Raw genomic sequence first — 13,978 nt, 5'->3', positions numbered from 1 at the left:
CACAGGGCACTAGTCTTATATGGGAACCCCTGAAATGCTGCAGGTGCTAGGGGGTGGGGTCCAGGTGGCTGGGGTTGTATGGCTAGGTGAAGTGCATCAAATGGATGCAGTGCACAGTGGCAGCTATGCCCCCAGTGACTGGGCACAGTGTACAGGAAGCTGTAGCAAATTTGCCCTGAGCTCAGGGAAAAGGGGCTGGAATGGGCAAGTCCTCCAGGGAATTATTGGGCATAACACACTGGTAGTAGGTTAGGTAGCAAGTATCTGTGCAGTGCTACCTTCTATAGGTGTCCCTGTGCTTGTGCTGGGGGTAGGAGAGGAAAATGCCACCTGCCAGCCCCCTTGTTTTCGAAGTTCCCCAACATGCTCCATAATCAGTATGAACAGACATGTCTCCTTTTTGCCCTGAGTTGTGTTAACTGCTTTTTTTTTTTTTTTTAACTGCTTTTTTAATGTTGCCTCTCTATGCAGGGCTCCTATCTCTTCAAGGGCAGTGACCCAGCTGTATCACTCACTCTCCAGCTCACTCAGTGCTGAGTCAGATGACTTAAAATTCCAGTTCCCAAGTCCCACTGGTTTTAAAAACTCACAGAATTCAGCCCCTCTAGTTTTTAAAGCCAAATGTTATGGGGATTAGTCTTCCTGGTGTGAGTTCCCTGGTGCGAGGACCTGTTTCTCTGCTCTCTCTGTATGCACATCTTCCTCCCTCCCACGCACAGCTTCCCTCTGCCTTCCTGACCTTCCTAGCCTTTCAGATACAGATCCTTCTCTATATTTAGTTGTGTGGTTTGTCCTGCCAATCTTCAGATCACTCTCCAGTTTACTGACTTAATGTAGATGATATCTACTTGTAAACATAAGATGAGGAGAGCGCAGAGTCCCTCTACTCTACCATCTTCCCAAGCTCTCATGAATACAGATGTCTCTTAAACTGACAACATATTTATCGTATAGAGTCATTCCTTGATTATTATTTGAATATAGTTTGTCTATCAAAAAATAATTTATTTTCTAAATGACTTCTGTCTTCTGTCACATTCTTCTAAACAGCTTGTCCAAATGGTAATAGGCAGATAGGAAATTATTATTGTGTTTGAGAATAATTAGAAATTAAAATATGTTGGATGTAGCACACAATAGAATATGAGGGTGAGCAATGAGCTCAAATAAATTTCTGATAAACAAAGTTCAACAGAGAATTTTGTAGTAGAAACTTTGCCTAATAAGTCTGTAGGTAACAGTTTGGAAGAGTTCACAATATTGATATGCCTTGGCTGCTTTTTGATGCTTTCAGATACTGAGAAAAATGAAAGGGAATGGAATTTTACTGAAAGAAGCTGTCTCTGCTATGGGCTGCCATTTACATTGACTTCAAGTCCAGCAACTTGCAGCTTTACAGGATTGGAAAAGCCAAATGTATGTGTAACCCACCAAACAACAGAGATGATTTTCTAAGAGCCAGCCCAATTGTGCCAGTCTAATTAAAGCTGTCTCCTTCTTCCCCAAGTCTATTATTTCACATGGCCTCAAGGCAATTGCCATTAAATTGAGGGGGAGAAAGATGTGCAAACACAAACAGTAACCAAAAGAAGAGATCATCTGGTTTGAGAACCATATGTATGATTAACTTCATGTAGAGCTTACTGAAAGCAAATAGACATGAAGCCTGCTAAAGCTTGAGGAAGTTGTATTGCCACAGAGACTGCATACCTCTACAAAGACTGTAATTGTTTAATTCTTAAAGTTACCTTCTGCTCCATGCCTGCACCAGCTCTATGAGTTGTCTCTCTGTCATGGGCTTCAGATTAGACCACTGAAAAATTACAGATAAGCAAGAATCTCCCAGAGTCTAAGAAAGACACTGCACAAGCAAGTTTTTCACACCAAAAGTACAGGAAGCCAGAAGGACTAACCAAGGAAGCAGTGTTTGATAACTACCATGACTATGGATTATTTCTCATTCTTCTGATTTCTAACACCTGACCCCTTCCTATACCCATTGGTTTCCATTTCTTAGTTCTAATATCTTGGTCTTTACAAAACTACAGATGTTTTCTGCTAGAATGATGTTAAAATAACATTTCCTTCTCTTTTTATTAATTATTTGTCCAGTGAATTTAAATTATGGGATTGCTTTATTTGTTTGTATGTACTTTCCATTCAAAATAACTCCATATTTTCTTCACTCTCGTACATGAGTTTTTCCTTGATTCTTTAGAGAACACTAAAAATAGCTTGTCCTAAAAAATACATTATTTGCTTGATAATACATGTCTTTTCTGTTGCTTTCCCCACAAAATGCTTCTCACAGGCTCAAGGTGATATAAAACCCAAAGTGAGTTCAATTTCCTCTTAAATCTTGAACCCAGGACTTTTATTCAACACATATACCTCCTGTATAAAAATACTTTTTTATGAATTTATACTATATAAAGATGAGTAAAATTAATGTTTATAAGAATAATGTTTGTAATCCAATATAAGCAGATGCATAATCTAAAGGTGATTATGAGAAGTTTTCTGTACCCAAATAATAACCCCATAATAAATATCTTTACTTTGGGGACACCTGGCTGGCTTAGTGGTTGAATGTCTGCCTTTGGCTCAGGTCGTGATCCCAGGTTCCTGGGATCAAGCCCCACATCAGACTCTCCACAGGGAGCCTGCTTCTCCCTCTGCCTATATCTCTGCCTCTCTCTGTGTTTATTATGAATAAATAAATAAAATCTCTAAAAAAATTGTTATTACATTGCCTTTGAGGAAGAGGTGGAGCTTTTGTTCCCTGATATAAGAAGCCTTATATAGGAAGAACATGGATTCAGGGACAGTTGAAAATATAAATTGAAATGGCACATAATTTTAATATTGTGAATACAAGCACCTATTTCACAATTTACCCTAATCTGAAACAGTCTACCTTTGGTTTAGGGCCTCTACTGAGGTTAGTTCAATAATTCATCCCCTCACCCATATTCCAGCGTTCTTTATCTTAACATCATTCTTGCAATTATTGTAGGCAAGAGTTGCATGAGAAAGCATATTGTGGAAACAACTTTAGTTTTAAAAAGTGAGGTGGCATTTAGAATTTATTTTCCACATTGACTCTAACCAAAGGACAAATCCTGATCTTCATCATAAACCAAAAGATGAAATGTCTTACTCCTTTTTATCATATTCTCATTTGAAAGAACAACAAGGCTAAATGCATCCACAATTTACTGCTCTCTTAAAGAAAGCAGTAATAGGCCTTCAGAAACAACCTTCAGAGCGCACTTAAATATTTAGCAACATTAAAGCACTCTGTTTTTTCCACTATAATTTAATGCCTCTAGTGTAAGAATTATCCACTCACAAATGCATAAATGTTGAGTATCTCTATATTAGTCATTGAATAAAGGTTCAATTAAACAAATGTTTATGGAATCCCTAATAGGGGACAGAATATTCTAGGTGATAATTAAAATGCATAGAATTTACATTTGTAAATACCAACATTTTTAAAAGAATGAAAATTAGGAGGAGGAAGGTAAGTCAACTCTCCTTCAGCATCATTATCTCCAAATTCTCCACTTCTTGCCTTAGCTCATTACTACTCTCCATCAACATCTTGGATTCTCTAATCTTCATATCTGAGAATCCAGAAACACCATTTTCCAGGCTCTGCTCTGATCATACAACCTTGACCTGTGAGTTGGTCCCTGTGCCACAGTCAATGTCATATCCATTTCTGGGAAGTTTTCCCAAATGTGCAAATGTTAATGCATTTTCTTTCCTTTGTCTGGTTTCAAATATCCATGCTATACTTACATTGCCTTGATAATTAAAAATTAAACTTGTTTGAAACAATTAAGTGTTCTGGGAGGTCATATTCAATAAGAATTATGAAAAAGGCAATGAACTTCATGATTTCTCAGAAAATATAAAGGATATGATAGATTCTAATATGTTGGCTTAAAAAGGCACAGTGATATGAAGGAAATTGTATCAGTGTGCAGTAAGGTAGACAAGTTGAGACCTTAGCCAATTTAGGTTACCCAAATTCAGGTTTCCTATCAATTAGCTTGGAATAATACCACTTTTCTTATGAGATTTCATAAGAAGATATATGTGCAGTATCTGGAAAAAGTAGGCAGTCAGTGACCAAAGGTTTCTTTCTCTTTCTCACTTCCTTAGGGAAGTAATGTTAAATCCATTTCTTGCTCTATGGGAATGGACTGAGTTTACAGCAAAAACAATGAAAGGAAAAAGAGGAGTAAAATCCCTGAGACAAAAAGAACAGCTTGAGGCAACAGGAAAGGCTGTTGGTTAGATATCTGAGCCTCCAGTTAACTGTATGTGAACCAACATGTCAAAAAGCAGGTAGTGCACCCACCACGGAGCAACATACTATGGATTAGAAATGTGTGCCATCCGCCGAGCGTTAGCAGTGTTAGGGATACCCTGGGGCATGGAGTCAGTGATGTAGCAAGCTCACATTAATAAAGATGTAAAGTGAGTATCAGTACAGGGAAAACATAACTGAAGCACACAGACAAGGGCCTTAACCGCATCATATACAGCAGCAATAAATGTTATTTGTGGTGCAGTTTCTCGAAAAGACCAGATGTGATGGCATGGGGGTTCCCCAAACCTCTGGAATTGACAAGAGTTTTGTATCTTTAACCTGTCTGAGGAGACTAACAAAGAGATTTAAAGTCATCAGAAATCACTTAAAAACCATTTTTCTGTGGCACGTGACCTTTACTCAGGTGAGGTTTTAACTGGGAGAAATTATAAGGTACATTTTAGGTTTTTGTCAGTTTGTCCTACTTACAATTCACTCCCTTTTTATAAGAACATGCCAGTAATTCGGGAGGGTTTTTTAAAAACTCTCCCCTATTATATGCAAATCCTAGTGCTTCTCTTTATAAAAAATGAATGGTCAGATCTTCCTTAAAGTAGAGGAAGGGAAGGAGTCAGGCTGCGTGCTATCCCCATGTCAGACCAAATAATGGATCTTGAAATTGTGTTGTTAAAACCAAAGGAAAGGTACTAATGTGAGAAGAGTCCAAGGAGGCTGTTCTTACTAGAACAGTTCTATGCTTCATACTCCCCAGTCACCTTGGTTCCTAACCATTATCAGGATACCCAGAATTCCATGAGCCCTCAAGATCTTGCCAATAAATTATATCATGCCTGAGTTAGCAAGAAAGAGTTCACGCTGCTTGCCTTCAGCACACCTTATATGATGCATCATCCAGAACACACAGTGGGGAGAACCCTTACCAGAAGCAGATAAATTAGAGAAGGGAGCTTACATACATTACCAGAAACACCAGTGTCTGGAAAAGCACTGCCTTATAATGTCACTAATTCTATGACTGGATTTATCTAATTTTTAAAAATCTCTTCCCAGTATTACACGGAATCTTCTGCTTTGTCACATCTTAATCAGTGAAAGATTATATGACTGAAATTAACAGGTCATTTGTGACTTAATGTACATTTTATTGAACTTCTGAGACAGGAGTCAAATTGCAAAGAATTGGTGTGAGTGGTGTGTATTTGGAAGCAAGTGAAGGGGATCAGTGGAGGAGCAAAATGCTAGCCTGAAGCAATGACCAATCTCAGAGAAAGGTAGTGGGAGCCAAATTTTTTAGGTGAATTAGCAGGAGTTGATGGGATAAATTGAGGAAAAGCAAGTGGGAGGGATGATGAGGGTCACTGAGGAGTACAGATGGAGAAGAAGCTCTGATAAGCAGAAGGGACCTTTGTTCAGGAGGGAATAATGATGGAGATGATGGCTGAAGATACAAGATAATCAAAGAGATTTGAGAAATTCTGGTGAAATATCTTGGATTTTAGGAAAATGTTTCATAAATTCACAGATTGTGAGTGTTCTTAGAAGCATCTAAAACAACCTCCTGATAAATGCATGCATTTCTTCTTCAAAATTCACAAGAAAGAGTCAGACAATTTCTTCTTGAGACTTCTCATGGTTTGGAAAATACTATCTCATGAGATATTATAGGCTGTTTCTCAAGAGCTCAAACTGTAAATGACTGTAGTAAATTGAGAAGAAAAACCCTTTCTTATACCTTTCATCTATCTATGCCAGTTTTATCCTCTAAGACCACAAAAATTCCAATCTCTTTTCAAACACTCACTTCAAATACTTCCTTCAGGATAATTATAATTCTTACTTTAGTAGAGGAACTCATCCACACAGATCTTTAAAAATATATCCTTCCCTATCACAATCTGTTATCAGAGACACATCATCTGTTCATAACATTTATTCTTTTCCATTTTTCCGTCTGACTGGAATAGCTTTAGTCTTTCATCCTCCCTCCACCTCCTCCCTGCCTCCCTCCCTTCCTCTCCCGCTCTCTCCCTCTCCTCTCTGCTTTTTCTCTTCCCAGTCTTTCTCTTTTCCTCCCTCTCCCTTCTTTCTCTCCTTTTCTCTTTCAGATCTGTGATCTCTCTTTCTCCTGCTCTTTCCAAATCTTTATTTCTTTACGTCTCTTCATTCCTCTCTTCTCCATTCACATGTACTCTACTATGCTTATGTTCTCAAGTACATGAATGTGTGCCTTGTTAGTTGCCTTCCTAGACATGGGCAGTTGATAACGACACATTTTCCACCAGAAATGTTCCTTTTGAACAATGTACATTTTTAGATGCCTATATTTTAGGTTTCCAGACTTAGTGGTACCTTTGCAATTCTGTTTTTCTGCTTGGATTTGAATCTCAAGTTCATGTTGTCTCTGATCCATACGTTATGCCGTCCAAAGTCATGAACATGATTTCTGATACACTTTACAATAATTTCTCCCAGGAACTGCTGAGACTTCCTTCTATTGATTTTCTTTATCCCTTGATGGACAAGATTTCCTGCATTCTACCAATATTACATATATATCACACCCTTTTTTCTTCCTCTCCTTTTAAGCTTAAATTCCTTGTCATGAAATCAATGAAACTCAAGGAAAATATATCTTTTTTATAATCTTCGCAGGACTCATCTGGCCCAGGAGCAGAATCCATGTATTCTACACTAAACTGTGTGCTAGAAAGCCAACTTCTATCGTTCACTTTACTTTTAAAACTTTGTCAAATCTCAACTTCACATGAAAACAAGAAATTAAAGCCCAATGTTTATCCTCAGAACATTCTGGTTCTTATAAGGATTTCATAGTCATATTTGATATTTCTTTTTTATTGCTTAATCTCTTGACTATAAAACTTGTTACTACATCGATTTGTTCCATACATTTTTATTGAGTATTTATCATATTCAAGTTACTATGCTACATTTATATATGAAAAGGCAAATAAGGGATTGTCATTATTCTACTGGAGAGCTCAGTTTATTACATTGGACATGTAAGCCAATGATTACATTAGAAAATATTCAATCTGCATTTTTTAAGAATATCATTTGCTTTTATTCTAAAGGATAAAGAAATTACTGATTTTTGTCTGAAGGCATAGAGAAATTAGGAACAGCCTGAAGAAGATACATCATTTTAATTGAGATCCCAGGAAGAAGCAGTGGCTAGATTTTTTAATAATATTATAGATATGCCATCTGGAAAGAAAGCATATATTTGAATTGGTTAGGTCATGTTGATATACAACTACTTTTCATATCTTCAACAATGATTCTCCAACCATCACAATGTACAGTCTTTCATGATCCTAAGGACATGAGTACAATGTCTTCATAATTCCTAAGACCTGCTGCTCCTTCTTGCAGCAGAACCAGTTCCCTGAGAAAGGTCACATCTTTCCTGTATGAGGAGACACTGAGTTGTTATAGTGCAAATACATATACGTTAGGCTTTTTCTCAGATACTGAGTATTAAATCCTGCATCACCACTTACTCTCTAACAAGCAGGATGTCCTCCATTCGCTATTTAACCTCTGAGTCTACTCTCTCATCTGCTACATAATAACAGTACCTACTTCACATCTCCAGCAAGAACCACCTTGCACGTGCTGTAAAGATATTGGAAGAAATATTTTGAATGCTTTGCTTCCTTCTGTTTAGAGTTAAATTTAGAGTTTTCACAGTTTAAAACACTACATATTTGAATGCGCTTGTTTTCTGTTTTCTCACTAAAATACCAAGTTCCATGGGAGTAGAAATTTTTATCCGTCTTGTTCACTACTGTTTCTCCAAGTATCAAGAATAGCCTGCCCCATTAAAAGTACTCCATAACTATTTGTTGAATGAATAAATGAGTGACCGAAGAAAATAATGAGCAAGTGATATGGGGTGGGCCAGCAAGACTAAGGGAGTATACAAAAAAGTTAGCATGAACACTACAGGGAATGAGATATCAATTACATAGTCCATTGTATCAATAAAAGGACCTCTCGTATATTATTTTGAATGCAGCTAAAATTAAAAGTGCAGTCGGGAAGTGCAACAGAGGTTGTCTGCGCTACAATCAGGAGTTCTGAGCTCAGACGGATTTAGGATTTTGGGACTTGCACTGTGATGCTTTAGTGACCTTCATACATTTAGGGATTATCCTTTAAGCAGACATTATTGTAAATATTTTCCAACTGTTTATAAAGGTTTAAGTAAATTAGCCTTCTGATAATTTTGTTTGTTTTCTGGATTTTCTACAATAAGTATGGATTGCATTTATCATAAAAAAATAGGCAAAAACTGCAAACAATTCACAAGAAAAAGACTTTGTTGTGTAAAAAAAAAAAAAGAACCCTCCTTTATAAAGGATTTTTTATTAAACATACAGACATTGAATTTTACCAAATAGATCTCATGATCTATTGAAATGTCTATGTACATATTCTATTTTGACTGATTAAAAAGAATATCTTAATAACCTATGCTTGAAATTCTTGGATGAAAAGAAGTATATTCAATATCTTATACTTGGAATTCAATTTTAATTTAATTGTTAACAGTTTATCTAGGAATTTTACATTTATATTTCATTAGTTGGTATTCTTATTTGCAAGTAACAGAATCCAACTCTAGAGAAGTTATGGGGAACCTGTCAGGAAAATATTGAGGACATATAGAATGCTCAGGAGGCTGAAATCAGACCATAAACAGAAACCAAAGGAATTCTAAGGGTGAGATAGCAAGTCATAGCCAATAGCACACAAAGCTGCAATCTTGTCTTTTAGTCAAAGAGCTCTGTTCTTCAGGATACTCCCTCAAGATTCAAAATCCCTGTAGAGAATATCTTACTAGCTCAGATTTAGCATATGGCTGTCTCTTTGATGATCAAATAGACTGGTAGGTGAGTCTAGGAACCTTGATTTTTCATTGAGAGGCATCCCTTGGGAATATCAAGTTTATTAAAACTAGCTACACTGAGGAATTTCCCTAAAGGGACATAGTTGGAGGCAGGGTATCCATTCTTGCTATGGGTTTCTGTTTAATTATCTTTCTCATTATTTTTTTTCCAGATTGGCATAAAAGTTATGTTAGCTATATAAAATTAATTTGAACACTTCCTATATTTATTTTATCTAGTACATTATATAATATGCAAATAATTTGTTATTTAGTATGAAAGAACTTATCAACACATTATCTGGTCTTAGAAATCTGTTGGTCTCATCAACAAATTACTAGGAAGTAATTCCAGTCAGGGTAACTTCTCAATTTCACCCATGTTGGTTGGTTTATTCCCTCAGATTGCATGTTAGAAAAATGAGAGCTGGAACCATGTCTGTCTTATTTATAGCTGTAGTCCTAATGCCTAGAGAGTAGCCAAGGTATAATTGCTGTGTTAATTAACAATTTGAGTGTATGAATAGCCTTGAGGCAGTTTTAATCACTTATCTTTAAGGAAATATTTCCATTCATTAGATTGTTCAGCACAACTGTCTATATAATACTATTTCCTTTTCAACAAAAAATTATGTATTTTGCCTTTTTTCATTTCCAATTTTATTTATGATTTATCTCCTTTCGATGATTACATCAGTGATTCAGAAGATGAACTCCTGAACTTAGCCAATTTGCCAGATAAAATATGACTCACTATGAGTTTTCCTTTAATTATAAATAAGTACATTTTATTTAGTGAAACAGTCCACAATTTCACCTTTAAAGCCATCATTTTTGGCATTAATACTCCATCTTTAAAAAAAGTTTCTTCTTTTAGTGATTCCTTATCATTTTTTCTATCTCCTATCTTTGCTATATAAAGTAATCTTTTTTTAAAGATTTTATTTATTTTGAGAGAGAGAGAGAGAATAAGCATACATGTGAGCAAGGGGTAGGGCAGAAGGAGAGGGAGAGAGAATCCCAAGCAGACTCCTTGCTGAGTGTGGAGTCTGATGCACAGGGCTGAATGTGCAGTTGGACAGGAGGCCCCTTGATTGAATCTATCTGGAGGCCCCTGAGATCATGACCTAAGTGAAACTAAGAGTCTGATACTCAACCTACTGAGGCACCCAGGACCTCCCTGCAGAGACTAGTTTTATCCTCTTATCACGTTCAGAGAATTGATCAGATGAAGACCTAAAATTAATCTTAAGGATATCTAATATTTAAATTGCAGTGAAGCGAATTCAAGAAAGCAGAAAATTTTGAGTTTGTTCGTTACCTAACTATCTGCCATTGATCGGATATTATGGCCCAAATGGAGAGTATTTTTGAATGGTCAGATTATTCCTTAGACATTTCCCATTTACACTGTTGTCCTTTATGTTGCCTAAATTAAATATCACATAATGCACCTGATATTTACCTGTGTTCTGACAGAAACCTGCTTGAACTGATATTTAAAATTCAGGGAATAGGAGCAAGATAAGCTCTGACACCTTTTCTGACTCTCTTTTAGTTTTGAATTGCCGTGGTAATGAGAAGGGACTGAAGGAGGAAGACACTGATGAATCACTGGGGTTTGTGAAACTGTGGTGAGAAATTGCCTCTCTGAGTCATGACCGACCCAGAGGCTTGTCTGGTCCCCATGTGTGGTCTATAAAATCTGTGACTCATAAAGCCAACCAGATCACCTGTCATTCAGCCTTAGGTAACGTTGGGAGATCCTCAGAGGGGGGAAAAAACCTCTTACCATTGTCTTCCTCCTATTCATTCTTCGAGGGCTCCATGGGTATAAATTTATCACTGATTTGAATTACTTTTTTGATGATACTGACTATTCTTTCAGAAGAAAGCTTATGCTCTTATCTTGTTCCTATATTTTTCCTTAATTTATCCAGTTCAATTTTAATACAATAGATCTCCTTTTTATTTAGAATCAATATTCTCTTTATTTTAAAACTCTATGCAGAAACAAGACCCTAAATGAGGGCATTGACTTCAAGTCCTATAGTCTTTACTCAGTTTCAAGTTGCTTCTCTGTTGAATACATTGTCATTTTAAGCATAATGTAGCTCTATAGTAAACTATGATATTTAAAGTCTTATTTGTTATACTACTGTTGGTAAACATTGTATATATGATCTTAAAACACCTGAGTATAGGATATCTATGAATCAGCTAAAACATCATTTGACTGCAATTAGTAAGTTATATACTTTGCCTATTCAATTATATTTAGAGCAGTCATTAGATTGAAGGAAATAAGATGCTTAAGTTAAACAGTCTTGAGTTATTCTTTGAGTTAAATAATTACTACAGCAGGAATACATGTAGATGGCACTGATTGTGATTCAAGATATAATGTTCCTATAAATGTGGAGAATGTAAACCCTTATGCCAAAATGATTCTTTAAAACAGAGGATAATTGATATTCATTCTATAAAAATAATGTGATGGGCACTATGTCAGAGATGTCCTGTCACCTAATATTAGTAGATATCTCTGAGCTCTCGACATTCACCTTTGTAGACTGGGAGACACTGAGGCTCATGGAAGTTACATTTGTCCTGCCTAGTGTTCATGCTATTTCTACAACAAATACGGTTTCAGAGATAAAATGTGAATGGCAGAGATTAATGATGATTTTGAGAAACGGAAAAGAAGCTGATCATCATATGTAAGATGTCAGCATCAGAGATTTTTAAAAGAAGCTACTAGAGACAGAACAAGAGTGCAAAAATGTTTATAGTGGACAAGCCAGATCTGTAAATACAAGGTCTACCAAGTCCTAATGGGAAGTCAGTTCTTAGGGGTTGTGGGACTCCAACATAAGAGCTTCCCATCCATATTTTCTGTTCTATCCTACTTCCTGAGAAATAACTTTCCCTGATTTTGGTTCCAGTATATTTGCTACTCTTGAAAATATCATTCCATTATAGAAAAATCTTTGGATTAAAATTAAAGTTCCTTGAGAGTTGACAATAAACTACTGGCTTTGTGAAATCAAACACATCTCACTAAAATCTAGGGAGCAGTCTCTGCAATTTCAGCCGACTAAATAATTTTATCTTTCTTGAATTGCGTGTCTTATGTCAGTCATTACTGTATTTAATGAGGGTGTCAATTAATTGAGATTTTAAACTTCCAAATTAAATTTAATAATTAAATATCACCATTTAATACCTTGAACCTATTTACTTCTTTTAATGAGAACTAGAAATGAGATTTCCAAATATTTTCTTTTATCTTTTAAGAAGAATGAATTACTTTATTTAAGCTTAAATAATATATCAGATAATAAATTTGAACAAAATGACAAACATGTATTTGAAATAGAAAAAAATGTGTTAGAAATAACCAATTCATCCCAAATGATATCAAGCCCTATTCAGGAGAGGGCAGAAATTAGTAAAAAGTTAGTCAAACTCTAATGTTAAGTAGGAGAAAATCATAAGGTAGTGTTTTAGTCTATCTCCTTTATTATTAAAATACATACCAACATGCTTTTGAAATATTTGAAATAATAATCTACTTCCGTATAGCTAGACTATAAGGAAGAGAACACTTTGCTTTCTGCTAGAACAAGAGTCTTACCATTTATCAATCACCAACATTGAGAGAGGAGTCACTCAAAAAAAGTGGAAGTGCCTGGAAGTCAGTGAGATTAGGCAAAGCAATGAGAACAAAACAAATGAAGCATGACTACTAGAGGAGACACATGGATGTGAATAAAATAAGACAATGAGCACGTGAGAATATCCAAATGACAACCATCTGAACTCAGAAAAAAGACTTTCAAGAGATATAAACCTGATTTCCCCATTTAATATTTAGAAGATGACTTAAAGAGAGCAAAATACTGATTATATATGAGATTATAGTCTGAAAGATCAAGCTCAAGGAACATCTCAGAGGAGAGAGCCAAAAAATGAAGAAATAGAAAAAAATAAGGGGCAGGGGTGGCGGAGGGGAGAACCAGAGCCTAGGTCCAGGATATAACAGAAATTCCAGAAGGAGAGACAATATAACATATAAGTAGCAAAAATTAAACAAATGATGGATATAATAATGGAAATATTAATAATAAAATAACAGTATTAACAAATTCCAGGTCATTTTTTTAAAGATCTTATTTACTTATTCATGAGAGACACAGAGAGAGAAAGAGAGAGGCCAAGACACAGGCAGAGGGAGAAGCAGGCTCCATGCAGGGAGCCTGACGTGAGATGCTATCCTGGGTCTCCAGGGTCAGGCCCTGGGCTGAAGGCAGCTCTAAACCGCTGAGTCACTCGGGCTGCCCTGGCCTCACATTTCTTAACTGCACGATGTAAATTGAGGACTAGAGAATGGCATATACAGACCACAGAGATATAGGAGTGAAACCCAAGAATCCATGGTATAATCAGCACAGATTGTATCATCCACATACCTACCTCAGAAAAATATTTAAGAACAGATTCTATCCAAAAATAGGAATAAGAGACCAGGAACAGAAAAAAATATCTAAGTACTAGGAGTGGTGGTGTTAATGAGAGCCCTCAAGTGCAGTGTTTTAGGTATAGTTTTTCAACTGTGAGTCTTGTTCTCAAACAGTAGACCTTTGAATCTAAAGAGACAAGTCATCTGCCCACCACAATTCCAACATGCAATGGAGAACCAAGCACAACCACTAGACACA

This window comes from Canis lupus, chromosome 1 (assembly GCF_003254725.2).
Source record: "Canis lupus dingo isolate Sandy chromosome 1, ASM325472v2, whole genome shotgun sequence".
In the NCBI taxonomy this organism is placed as follows: domain Eukaryota; kingdom Metazoa; phylum Chordata; class Mammalia; order Carnivora; family Canidae; genus Canis; species Canis lupus.
The sequence above is the reverse complement of the archived record's forward strand: the minus strand, read 5'-3'. Positions refer to the sequence as shown.